The sequence below is a fragment of the Macaca nemestrina genome, chromosome 16 (assembly GCF_043159975.1).
Source record: "Macaca nemestrina isolate mMacNem1 chromosome 16, mMacNem.hap1, whole genome shotgun sequence".
In the NCBI taxonomy this organism is placed as follows: Eukaryota; Metazoa; Chordata; class Mammalia; order Primates; family Cercopithecidae; genus Macaca; species Macaca nemestrina.
The window spans coordinates 8,734,528-8,745,058 of record NC_092140.1 but is presented as its reverse complement, the minus strand read 5'-3'; positions in this window follow the sequence as shown (position 1 = coordinate 8,745,058).

The window sequence follows — 10,531 nt, the reverse complement described above, 5'->3', positions numbered from 1 at the left end:
AAGACCTCAAGGGGTCAGCATGGCTGTGTTCCCTTCCTGAACCTCTAGTGGAGAATTTGCTTTCATGTCATTATGGCTTTTGATAGAATTTACTTCTCTGCAATTGTAGAACTGAAGTCCCCATTCTCCTGCCAACTGCAGGCCAGTCTGGAGTCATGTTAGCTTTTAGAGACTCACAGGCCTCTTCCTCCATCCTCAAAGTTGGCAATGGAAGCTGAGTTCCTCTCGTGCTTTCAAATCTCTCTGTCCTCCCCTTCTGCTCATTTCCCCTGTCTCCTCTTCCATGCCTGTGTATAAATGACTCCTCTGCTTTGAAAAGCTCTCATGATGACATCTGCACCACTTGAATAACCCAGGATAATGTCCCTGTCTTAAGGTCAGCTTAGTGTCTTTCATTCCATGTGCAAAGTTCCTCGCTGGTAGTGTCTACAGTAGTGTTTGATTGAATAACCCAAAACTGGGAACATCTTCGGAATTCTTACTGTTAATATCACAGGTTTATCAATGATAAGAATGGAGTGTTTTTGCTGTTGTTGTTGTTGTTGTTTGTTTGTTTGTGGGATAGCATTTTCTTCAATTAAGGTCCAAATTTAGTGTTCCTCATCATCATATCAATTGCAAATATTCGTCTGTAAGAATCACTCTTCACCTGTAGGCCTTACTAAAACAGGTGGCAGGTTGGGTAGGCTCATGGGCTATAGTTTATGAACCCATGATCTGGGATATTGTGTAACCATTAAAAGTCTTGTTGCTGCATATTTAAACATATGTTGAAATGTCTAAAGTATGTAGATAAAGTAAAATAGATGAGAAAACAAGGCTGGACATGGTGGCTGATGCCTGTAATCCTAGCACTTTGGGAGGCCAAGGCAAGTGGATCACTTGAGGCCAGGAATTTGAGACCAGTCCGCCAACATTGCAAAACCGTGTCTCTACCAAAAATACAAAAGTTAGCGCGGCGTGGTGGCAGGCTCCTGTAGTCCCAGCTACTCAGGAGGCTGAAGCAAGAGAATCGCTTGAACCTGGGAGGTGGAAGTTGTAGTGAGCCGAGTTTGCGTCATTGCACTCCAGCCTGGGTGACAGAGAGAGACTCCGTTTAAAAAAAAAAAAAAAGTCCGGGCGCGGTGGCTCAAGCCTGTAATCCCAGCACTTTGGGAGGCCGAGACGGGCGGATCACGAGGTCAGGAGATCGAGACCATCCTGGCTAACACGGTGAAACCCCGTCTCTACTAAAAAATACAAAAACTAGCCGGGCGAGGTGACGGGCACCTGTAGTCCCAGCTACTCGGGAGGCTGAGGCAGGAGAATGGCGTAAACCCGGGAGGCGGAGCTTGCAGTGAGCTGAGATCGCACCACTGCACTCCAGCCTGGGCGACAGAGCAAGACTCTGTCTCAAAAAAAAAAAAAAAAAAAAAAAAATGATAAAACAGTATGCACTATTTTCCAATTTTATAAAAGAAAAATATTTATAATATAAATAATAGATTAGTATGTTTCTATTTATCTAAACTGGAAGATATACAATGCACTGCTAACAACAGTCATCAAAGGAAGTAGAATAACAGGTGAAGTTGATGCATTTTCTCTTTTTTTTTTTTTTGTATTTTTCGAGCACTTGCAATGCATTTTTTCCAGAAAGCAGGAAAAGAACTTAAATGTTATATTTTAGTTTCAACAATTTGGTATTAAATTCTTTTTCACTCAATTTTTATTTTTATTATTATTATTATTTTTTTAGCATGCCTTTCTAGAATCAGGCAGCACTCCCTAGGAGATAACAGGAAACGTGTTTCACAGTAGCCGACCTAACCAACCAATTCTATGACGATTGAGAGACTGTGAGTGACCTGATTGACCAGACCCTTACTGAACCCAACTGAAAACTGTGTCCTGATTAAAGAGGAATGAAATTTGTATTCACAATCCCATATAGACCTATAGACTGGTCCTGACCTGTCAAGAGTGCCAGTTTGCAAACTGCAATTAGCAAACCACCATGAAACCACCCACAAAAGCCTTACATTTTAGGCTTTTGGTTTTATGTTTACTAGGAGACATTAAAGAATGCATGAATATAGAAATGGAAATTGATCCCTTTTCACTGATCACAAACTTTGTACCTCAATTCTTAAAGTCAGGGGTCTTTAACTCAGCCAGCCACCTAGCTAGGGTCTGTAACCAACAGTTGGTTATTTTTCACCCTTTGTCTACTCAAAATTAAGAAAGTAAAGACGATAAAAACAATATTCTACAGAAAAAAAAGACAAATGTTAAAAAAATAATAAATGAGAACGTCTTTACTACTCATGTGGGAAAGCTTGGTAGGTGTTTAGAAATAAAGGATAAAATTTGTGTGAGGGATGCCTCTTGCAGTTTAAGAATTAGAAGAGGTGATGGGTGAAACTGTAGACATGGACGAGCTGCTTTTCCAAGGCACAGGATCAGCTACAAGTACACCGAAAAGGTCCCTCATGCAAAAACAATGATGTCAAGGTGAATTTGTGTAGATTGTATATGTACTAAATGATGTTGACATGCAACTGAATGTTACAGAATAAAAGAAAACCAGAAAAAAACTGAAAAATTTAGATGAAAAAATGTATCAAGAACCCACAGTAGTTGTAAATAGCATGATGCAGTTATTGAGTACCTGAAATCAATTGCAGATTGACTTGAGGAGGAGCTCAAAGTAACTTCTCCCAGAGATGATCACAGAACTTAAAGAGACTGAATTCACAGAACAACTTCTGTGTAGAGGTCACTCTATAGTTCCTCCCAGAGGACGGGACTGACTTTTCAATTCGTCCATTGGGCCATGCTCAGACTACAGTACTTGAAACGGAACCTTAGGAAAATGCATCGTATTTTAATTCTGAACCAAGAGTTGGCTCATTTTTAGAGATATATTGTTTAGTTTTCATTTATTCATATTTAGGTAAAGGGTTCAATATTCAGGTCAGGATTTGAAACGGGCATCAGGAAGTTTCCCTTAGGTGAGGAAGATTTGAGATGTGGGCACCTTCTTGCTAATAGAAAAGGCTTCAGTTCAACCTGTACTGGCTCAAGAACTTTTGAAGTTTCACAGAGGCTTGCCTGGAATCTGGGATGAGGGCCTAGGGTTGAGGTCAGGCAACTTCGTGAATGGAGAAGCGCTGTGCTAATGGGGTTGCTTGAGGGAGGACAACGATATCCACCTTTTTTCAATATTGTGCCTGAGGCCACCCTGGCCCTGCCATTCAAAATCACCTCTTCTGTCATTTTGGCATTTGTGGTACATTGCAGAACCCTGATTTAGGTCAGAAGGCCGTTTAGAAAATTATTTCTGACACTTTCTTTTAAATTAATAAAATAAATAAAATAGGGCTCCTTGTAATAGATCTCACACATCAAGCATAAATAGATCACATTATTTTCAAATGAAATATGCTGTAGCTCAGTTTTGTACAATTCAAGAATATATTTCATCTTTTATGTAGGTAATTTCATTCAATTTCCCAGTCCCCTCTTTCATTTTGGAGAAATAAAATTTGTGTTTTATGTCTATATATACTCTCCAATGGGGCAATTCAAAAATAAAAGTGCATCCTTAACATTGCATTTCTTTGCTTTTGGCTTGCACTGGAACTTTTCCCTGATTTCAATGTAGCTTTTGTATGAGTGAATGCAATAAAAAAGCTAATAAACTTAATAAATGGTTCAATTGCATGAGTGCACCTGTGTGTTACCTTCATCCTCATTATCCATTTCCTCAGACATTGTCCATTACCTCGTCTTGGTCACAGAACCCTATTGTAAGTCTAATACATAGTGCAATAAAAATAAATAATCTGAGAAAATGTTACAGTGCAAACTGAAAATAGTTTTGTTGTAAATTTATGCACGTTTTTATCCACTCTGCTAAGTACAAGGATGCTGTCATTGTACTGTTCTCTTTATATCTCCCATAGGAGTATGACCCAAATCCTTATTTCTTATGAGCTTCGTTCAAATATATATTACAGGGCCTCCATGACCATGGTTGTTTTCTCAATAGAATTGTTGAAAACTGATTCAGATAATAGTGTGTGCGTGTGTGTGCAGGTATGTAAAAATGTGATGTCCAAGAGGACCCTCTAAATCCATGCCTATGTACTCACAGAAAAATAGAAAATAGTAGGTATTTTATTCAAGTAATTCAGGCATCAAATGCATATTTGCCCTGATATCTATAAATATGAAAAAAAACTGTGTTCTGCTTGAAACTTCTGAATAATAGATATATTTTCAAACTGAGCTGACTGTGTGAACTTTAAAGTTTTGTGGGTTTATAAAAGGCAGAATTTCCTAGGATGTTTACTGCTAAATTGCATATCATGTATTGGCATGATATGAAGAATGGACTCAACTTTCATGCCTTGCTAGTTTAAAATACTTTACATGCTTTTAGCCAAAGATAATTGTAAAACAAAATATGCCCTCTAATTAGTAGATGCAAAACTGTGTTTTCCATCTCTCTTTTACACGGGGTCTTTTGGCAGCTGCGTGATAGTATACTCATTAATATCTTTGACAGTTCATAGCTGTCAATCACACAAGATTTTCACAAGCTGCTTACACAGCCTGAGACATGCACAGAAATGAAGAGGTGATCCCAGACTGACAGATCGTTTTAGGTGGCTTGAGTAGACTTTAATTGACTCTTGGTTTGCTGTCTATACCACTCTCCAAGGAATGCATGAATTAATGAAGCTACTTAATAAACATCTTGGGTAAATCTTACCTGGTTCTGCCACTAACCAATAGAGCATATTTACACTACACATATTTTACATCTAGGCATTCAGTTTTTGGATTGCTTGTGTAGAGAACAGTATTTATTCCCCCTTTACAAAATTTTAGTTATGTTAACTATAAACAGGACAATGGGAAGCCAGGACAATGGATAGCCTCTGTGAACAACAAAAATATAGAGACAATGTCCACATGTATAGGAAATAGCATATACAAAGTGAAATTTAAAGTAGGAAATACGTAGAAAATTTCCCAGTAAGTTTAAGTAATCTCTACTCTGATTTAGATGTAAAAACCCATTCTAACTTTTAAGGGGGGAAATGCTTCTCTCCAACCTTCTTTTTGGATATTTAAAACTATTTTATTGATAATAAAAACTGCCTCTTTTATAGGAAAATGCATAATATTTTAATTCTGAATCAAGGGTTGGCTCATTTTTAGAGATACCATGGTGGGTATACTAGTGCAGAGTCCAGTGTACTGGTCTCTGCACTGAGTGCCAAACACACGTTAGTCCTTGCTTATCTTTCCAACCCTACAGAGTGAAGATCATTGCTCTCAATATTTCAGATGAGGGCCTTTATACTTAGACAAATGAAATGACTTGACCAAGTCCATAAATGTAGTGTTTGGTAGACACAGGACACAAATCCAAGCTATCTGAATCTCAAACCCTTGATCTTTGCCGGGGTATCATGGTGCCTCCTGAAATCTTTTCAGTCAAGGTAAAAACCATCTGTTTCATTTCTTGAGTAAATGCTCTTGCTTGAAGGGTTTACCAGCCACTGCTTTTTGCTCTGCTTGGCTGCTTTGTGCCTTTCAGGTTTGATTTCCTGTATTTTTAAAGCACAGCTCTAATTATAATGACTACAGTACTACATCAATTTCTAGATGTAAAAGGCATCCTTATAAATGTTCATAAATACTTCTGACTTTCAAAATAATGTAAACCAATGGAATGTAATGCTTCATTAGCAAAATGCAATGCAAAATTTGTTACTAGGCTGTCCTGAGAACATTTTTTTCGAGCAAATTACCTATCAGAATTTTATTTTGTAACTCTAGAATGAATTTTCTGCAGTAAGCTATGATGTCCCCAAAATATGTAGAAAATTTGTGATCGTTATTAAATATTTGAATTAACACACCATAATCTCCATATATATTTTTTCTTTTAACATTTTCTATGAATAAATGTTTGTGTATCACATTACTTTTATGAATGCATGCAATTATAGGTTAGTAAACAATAAACATTTCAGCAGGATTTTTCTATTCCTTTAATCAAAACAAAACAAATAGCATGAAATAATGTTCATTTAATGTTAAAACTGAACAGGAAATAGTTTTATCTCTCTGTTCTAATTCTTCCTTGATTGAAGACAATCATTGTGAACAATAATTTTCAATGTGCTATACTATGAGTATAGCAGATATAAGACATTTAACTGCTCATAAATGTTGCTCAATAATGTTACATATAGGAGTAAATGAATTCATTCGAGAACAAACTTCTATTGATAACCTATCTTATTTATGTTTGTATGCATAATAATTCTGCCCTTTTCTCAAATCTTCAAACACCTTCAAACACCAATAAACCTCTAACAATACACCATCTTATTTATGTTTGTATGCATAATACTTCTATCCTATTCTCAAACTCAAACTTCAAACACCAAGCCTGACATTTTGAATACAAAGAATTGATTCTGAAACTACTTTGTGATGTGTTTGGAAATGTTTTTGAAAGAGTATTCTAAAAAAATCTTCTCCCTGTAACATGACCCTCACTCTATGAGCTTTATGTGCTACATCATATTACCCTTTTGGAGACTTTTAAAATGTGACTTAATTTGGCCTCTGATAGGTACTACAGTAAAGAAATCCTTTTAATTCTATTCATTTATTTCCCAAGCATAATTGAACACAGAATCTCTTAAAGTCTTCAGATCTAGTTTACTAGAACTAGAATTCCAGGTAACCCAATATAAGAACTGTTTTTCAAGAAGTAAATTCCCTGAAAATAAAGTTCCTGATGTTAATTTATTTACATTTGTCTCTTAATGGATTATAATTTTAATCCATGGCTTAAAACAGGATCTTCTGTTATTTGTAATTGAACTAACAGAATTTTACAATGCTACTAGAGAATAAATGTGATTTGGAAATGTACCAGTTCACTTCATATTATCATGACTAAGTTTTGTTATAACATTTTCAATAATAAATGTCAGTGCTAAGATGAAAATGAACATAATAAGAACATTGCTTCTTTGAAATTTTCAAAATGTGTCTTAAGCCATACATTCAAAGTGCTATCATACTTTTAGCAATGAATAAAAATTAAAGGCATGTATCTACTCACCAAGTTCTCCCTTTCTTTTTTGTAAAATCTCTTTACTTTCTATGAGATCAAAACTGTTGCTAGAAATTATTCAGGATGATATTGCTTCTTATTATAATTTGTTCTTGATTCAAAAACTTTAAGTAACTGGAGGATATATTAGCTTCTAATAATGATTGTAAATGTTGCATTTTTAAACATATTAAAATGCATACATTGGATGTTTCTTTATGGGTATGACTTAGAGGCAGAATGATAGATTTGACAGTGCAAGAGTTTTGAAATTAGAGACCTGGATTTGAATCTTAGCTTTGCCGCAAGATTAGACAAAGTTAGGCATTAGACTTTGCCTAATCTTGTGTCAAAGCTAAGTCTTAGTTTATGTATAGTCTTGGGTTATAAGCTGGGAGTCTTAGGCCATATATAATTAATTTCACTAAATGTCATTTTGTAAATCTTTAAAATGATTGTGCAACAAGATATGTGTGGAAGCCACTTTATCTTTTGTGACTAGACATTGGATCAGTATTTTTCTCTGATCTCCTATAGGAAAATCAATCCCAAGATTTTTGTAAATCTCATAAGCTGAGTTGGGTACCTGCATGGTTTATATGCTGAAATCCTGATCCCCAGTACCTCAAGATGCAACCTGATTTTAAAACAGAACTTTCCAAATAGATAATTAAGTTAAAGCAAGGTCATTATGGCTGGGTCCCTAACTAATTCAATGGGACTTGTGTCCCGTAAAAGAGCATATTTGCACACAGTCACATAGAGAGGGGAGGTTAATGGAAAACACAGGGAGAAGATAACCATCTGCAATTCAGGAAAAGAGGCCTGGAACCAATCTTTCTCAGTCCTTGGAAGGAACCCACTCTGCCAGCACCTTGGTCTTGGACTTCTATAGCCTCCAAAACCCTGAGACAATGAATTCCTGTTGTTTGCATCCCCTATTCTGTGGCACTTCGTTACATCAGGCCTAACAAACTGCTGTAGTCCCAAAGCTTCCACAACGGTCACTTCCGGTTCCAATGCCCTGATTCTGATAAACTATATCACCTGTCTTCATGAAAATGTCACACGGAGTCAAGATGACAGACAACTCTTTTCTTCATTTTCTGCTTTATATTAACTCTCAAAAGGATATTCCTTGGTCTCCCAATAAACCATACAATGTTTGAAGTGATTCAAGGGTTTAAAATGACAGCAACACAAACAACTCAAAATTGAAAAGTATATATCTCTCCCACTGCAAGTCCTTCGTTTACTGCGATAATTCCTCACTTGTCACATTTTTTTGTAGGTTCCAGTCTCCTGCTTACTGTGATATTTGAGTCCTTCCTCAAACTCCTCTCAAATAAAATATTCCCAGATTTTCATTCTCCTAAGTTATTTCCCTTTAGATCCTTCCAAGAACCTGCATTCCCTGCATTTTATTAGGCAGAAAATTTGACATTCCACTCGGGTCTGGCTTTGTATTAATAAAAATCTACAAGTTTCACACAGAGCATACAGAAGCACTGGCTGAAACACAGAAGTGTCAGACTTACTTTTCTTCTTCCTTCATCTGTCTTCATAAGTAGAAAGAGGAGAAAATTTCATTTTCCAATGATTATGAATCAGATCCTTGTCTTTTATGTCTGAATAGCTACGTGTCTTCTCACAACTACAGAATACCTTGATGGGTAGCTGTGAGGACTGAAGGCAAAATGTTTATCTCAGTGACTGGCAATAAAAGGATGAAACATACACTTGAGAATCAATGAATGAATAATTAGTTTGTTGATTAATATATACCTTGTCACTAATAACAATCTTCATACTAGAGATATCCGAATCACCATTGAAGGATTAAGGGGAGATTTCCAAAAAGAAAAATACTAGAGGCAACGATAACATCACAATTCAGAAAATGAAAGCGCATGGATTCCAAGAGATTATAGGAAGTTAAATTATAAGGTGCATAAATGTGTTTATAACTGTATTAGTCTGCTCAGGCTGCCATGAGTCTCACCATCAGATAGTTGTTTGCTACACTCTTAGTGCTGTCTTCTGAACAAACTTGCCCATGTTTTCCTCTATGGCTGCCTAAGGATTTTCCAAATGTCCAAGTTCTGGCTCCTTTATGCTTAACAATTGCATCTTCAAGTCACCTCTCTCCTTTGCGTTTTACTATAAGCAGTAAGGAGGAGTTAAGACAAACCCCCATTAACTTACTTAGAAATCTCATCTGCTAAATATATAATTTTATCATTTGCAAGTTCTACCTTTCACAACACAGCAGAACACAATTTAGCCAAGGTCTTTGCCACGTTGTAACAAGAGTTGCCTTTTCTCCTGTTTCCTATAACCTGTTCCTCATTTCTAAGACCTCACGAAAATGACGTTTCACATTCCATTTTTTAATTTATTTTATTTTATGTTGTGGGATACATGCGCAGAACGTGCAGGTTTCTAATACAGGTAAATGTGTGCCATGCTTGTTTGCTGCACCTACCAACCCACTGCCTAGGTATTAAGGTAGATTAGGCCTCTTTCACTGTCATAATTTCCTAATTGTTATAATTTTTGCAAGGGTGTTTTTATTAGCAGCTTACTTAACGATAGGAAACTGGACACTTTCTCTCTAAGTTTGGAAACAAGATGATAATGCTCCCCTCACCACTCATTCCATGCAGTACTGGAAGTCTTAACTAATGCAATAAGATAAGAAGAGAAAGGAACATTTAGGTAAATTGAGAAAGAAGAAACAAAACTGTATTGCAGATGCCATGATTGTCTATGGAGAAAATCCCAAACAGGAAAATGAAATGAAATGAAATGAAATGAAATGAAATAAAATAAAATAAAATAAAATAAAATAAAATAAAATAAAATAAAATGCACACTTGAACCTAATAAGTAATTATAATAGGGTCACCATATACAAGATTGATATGCAAAAATTAATTGCCTTCCTATATACCAGAAATGAAAAATAGATATTTGACATTAAAAACACAATACCTTTTATAATAGTGCTGAAAATAGAAACACTTAGGGATAAATCTAAGAAAGAAAATACTATCTATATGCAGAAACACTGATAAAATAAATCAAGAAAGTTATAAATAAATGGAGAGATGTTACATGTTCTCAGATTGGGGTACTTTGAAAAGACCATAATTTTTAGAGCAGTCTTAGGTTCACAGCAAAATTAAACAGAAGATACAGAGATTTCCCAGATACCTACCACCCCTGCACATGAATAGCCTTCTCCACAATCAACATCTTCCACCAAAGTGATACATTTGTTATAACTGATAAACCTACACCGATCCATCATTTTCACCAAAGGTACACAGTGTCCGTTAGGACTCACTCTTGGTGCTCTCCATTCTGTCTTGACAGATGTATAATGGCAGGTGTTCACCA